Consider the following 4,065-nt stretch of genomic DNA (forward strand, 5'->3'; position numbering starts at 1 on the left):
GTTTTTAACTTTGGTATTTTTTAGTTTTAGGGTTGCCAGGCAATGGTGTTCCATGCCTTCAAACCTAGCAATTGGGATGGTCATACCCAGTCTCCCGAAATTGAAAAAAGAAAAAAGAAAAAAAGAAACAAAGAGAGAAAGAGAGAGAGAGAGGAGAGAGAGAGAGAGAGAGAGAGAGAGAGGGAGGGAGGGAGGGAGGGAGGGAGGGAGGGAGGGAGGGAGGGAGGGAGGGAGGGAGGGAGGGGAGAGAGAGAGAGAGAGAGAGGAAGTAAGTAAGGAAGGAAGAATGAATAAAATAAAGAATGTAAAGAGTTTTAGGGACAATTTTGGCTTCCTTTGCAATTTTTTTCTCTTAATTTTAGCGTTTATATTTTTTAATGGTTTGTAAGGATTTTTATATGTGTTCAATTTATTTTTTCAGACTACCAGTGTCTTTTTCGTGCTTTTTCTAGTTTTTTAAAGAATCATAGTGTGCTTTTTAGAGTTTTAGGGTTTTATTTAGGTCCAAGTGTTTATTTTTTTAATTATTATTTTAATATTGTTCTGAGGATTTTAATTTTTAAATTTATTTGTGTTTGTGTGTTCTTAAATAATCATTTTAAAAATTAGGGTTTTAATTTTGGTGTTTCATAATTTTAGGATTCCCAGGCAAAGATGGCCCATGTCTTTAAAACCCACCACTTGAGGATGAACAGGTAGGTGATTTCTGAGTTTAAGGCCAGCCAGGTCTACAGAGTGAGTTCCAGGACATCCAGAGACAAAAAGAGAATTACAGTCTAAAAAAAAATTATACTCAAAAAAAAAAAAAAAAAAGGCCAGGCTAGGTAGTGTTAGCCTTTAATCCCAAAACAAACAAACAAACAACAACAACAACCCGAACAAACAAAAAAAGAAACAACAACAACAACAACAAAACCCAAACAAACAGAAAAAAAAAAGAAAATAATTTTAATGACATTTTTAATATTGTGTATTTTTTTTTAATTTTAGGTTTTTTCTTTTTCTTTTTTTTTGATTTTTAATATTTTTATTACATATTTTCCTCAATTACATTTCCAATGCTATCCCAAAAGTCCCCCATAGCGCCCCCCACTTCCCTACCCACCCATTCCCATTCTTTTGGCCCTGGCATTCCCCTATATTGGGGCATATAAAGTTTGCAAGTCCAATGGGCCTCTCTTTCCATTGATGGCCGACTAGGCCATCTTTCGATACATATGCAGCTAGAGACAAGAGCTCCGGGGTTCTGGTTAGTACATCATGTTGTTCCAACGATAGGGTTGCAGATCCCTTTAGCTCCTTGGGTACTTTCTCTAGCTTCTCCATTGGGAGCCCTGTGATACATCCAATAGCTGACTGTGAACATCCACTCCTGTGTTTGCTAGGCCCCGGCATCGTCTCACAAGAGACAGCTATATTTGGGTCCTTTCAGCAAAATCTTGCTAGTGTATGCAATGGTGTCAGCGTTTAGAAGCTGATTATGGAATGGATCCCTGCATATGGCAATCACTAGATGGTAAATCCTTTCATCACAGCTACGAACTTTACCTCTGTAACTCCTTCCCTGGGTGTTTTGTTCCCAATTCTAAGAAGGTGCACAGTGTCCACACTTTGGTCTTCATTCTTCTTGAGTTTCATGCGTTTAGCAAATTGTATCTTATATCTTGGGTATCCTAAGTTTTGGGCTAATATCCACTTATCAGTGAATACATATTGTGTGAGTTCTTTTGTGATTGTGTTACTTCACTCAAGATGATGCCCTCCAGGTCCATCCATTTGGCTAGGAATTTCATAAATTCATTCTTTTTAATAGCTGAGTAGTACTCCATTGTGTTAATGTACCATAATTTCTGTATCCATTCCTCTGTTGAGGGACATCTGGGTTCTTTCCAGCTTCTCGCTATTATAAATAGGGCTGCTATGAACATAGTGGAGCATGTGTCCTTTTTACTGGTTGGGACATCTTCTGGATATATGCCCAGGAGAGGTATTGCTGGATCCTCCGGTAGTACTATGTCAAATTTTCTGAGGAACCGCCAGACTGATTTCCAGAGTGGTTGTACAAGCTTGCAAACCCACCAACAATGGAGGAGGGTTTCTCTTTCTCCACATCCTAGCCAGCATCTGCTGTCACCTGAATTTTTGATCTTAGCCATTCTGACTGGTGTGAGGTGGAATCTCAGGGTTGTTTTGATTTGCATTTCCCTGATGATTAAGGATATTGAACATTTTTTCAGGTGTTTCTCTGCCATTCGGTATTCCTCAGGTGAGAATTCTTTGTTCAGTTCTGAGCCCCATTTTTTAATGTGGTTATTTGACTTTCTGGAGTCCACCTTCTTGAGTTCTTTATATATATTGGATATTAGTCCCTTATCTGATTTAGGATAGGTGAAGATCCTTTCCCAATCTGTTGGTGGTTTTTTTGTCTTATTGATGGTGTCTTTAGCCTTGCAGAAGCTTTGTAGTTTCATGAGGTCCCACTGGTCAATTCTCGATCTTACAGCACAAGCCATTACTGTTCTATTCAGGAATTTTTCCCCTGTGCCCATATCTTCAAGGCTTTTCCCCACTTTCTCCTCTATAAGTTTCAGTGTCTCTGGTTTTATGTGAAGTTCCTTGATCCACTTAGACTTGACCTTAGTACAAGGAGATAGGAATGGATCGATTCGCATTCTTCTACATGTTAACAACCAGTTGTGCCAGCACCATTTGTTGAAAATGTTGTCTTTCTTCCACTGGATGTTTTTAGCTCCCTTGTGGAAGATCAAGTGACTGTAGGTGTGTGGGTACATTTCTGGGTCTTCAAAACAAAAGGATATACCTTCTTCTCAGCACCTCATGGCTCCTTCTCCAAAATTGACCACATATTTGGTCACAAAACAGGCCTCAACAGATACAAAAATATTGAAATTGTCCCATGCATCCTATTAGATCACCATGGACTAAAGCTGATCTTCAATAACAAAATAAATAATAGAAAGCCAACCTTCACGTGGAAACTGAACAACACTCTTCTCAATGATACCTTGGTCAAGGAAGGAATAAAGAAAGAAATTAAGGACTTTTTAGAGTTCAATGAAAATGAAGCCACAACATACCCAAACTTATGGGACGCAATGAAAGCATTTCTAAGAGGAAAACTCATAGCTCTGAGTGCCTCCAAAAGGAAACTAGAGAGAGCACACCTTAGCAGCTTGACAACACACCTAAAAGCACTAGAACAAAAGGAAGCAAATTCACCCAAGAGGAGTAGACAGCAGGAAATAATAAAACTCAGGGGTGAAATCAACCAAGTGGAAACAAGAAAAACTATTCAAAAAATCAACCAATCAAGGAGCTGGTTCTTTGAGAAAATCAACAAGATAGATAAACCCTTAGCCAGACTCACTAGAGGGCACAGGGAAAGCATCCTAATTAACAAAATCAGAAATGAAAAAGGAGACATAACAACAGATCCTGAAGACATCCAAAACACCATCAGATCCTTCTACCAAAGGCTATACTCAACAAAACTGGAGAACCTGGATGAAATGGAGAAGTTCCTAGACAGATACCAGGTACCAAAGTTGAATCAAGATCAGGTTAATGATCTAAACAGCCCTATATCCCCCAAAGTAATAGAAGCAGTCATTAATAGTCTCCCAACTAAAAAAAAGCCCAGGACCAGATGGGTTTAGTGCAGAGTTCTATCAGACCTTCAAAGAAGATCTAATCCCAGTTCTTCACAAACTATTCCACAAAATAGAAACAGAAGGTACTCTACCCAACTCATTCTATGAAGCCACAATTACTCTGATACCTAAACCACAAAAAGACCCAAAAAAGATAGAAAACTTCAGACCAATATCCCTTATGAATATTGATGCAAAAAATCCTCAATAAAGTTCTTGCTAACCGAATCCAAGAACACATTAAAACAATCATCCATCCTGACCAAGTAGGTTTCATCCCAGGGATGCAGGGATGGTTCAATATACGGAATTCCATCAACGTAATCCAGTATATAAACAAACTTAAAGACAAAAACCACATGGTCATCTCGTTAGATGCGGAAAAAGCATTTGA

Source organism: Mus caroli, unplaced genomic scaffold (genome assembly GCF_978045245.1).
Source record: "Mus caroli unplaced genomic scaffold, Mus_caroli_1 scaffold_31, whole genome shotgun sequence".
Classification (NCBI taxonomy): Eukaryota; Metazoa; Chordata; class Mammalia; order Rodentia; family Muridae; genus Mus; species Mus caroli.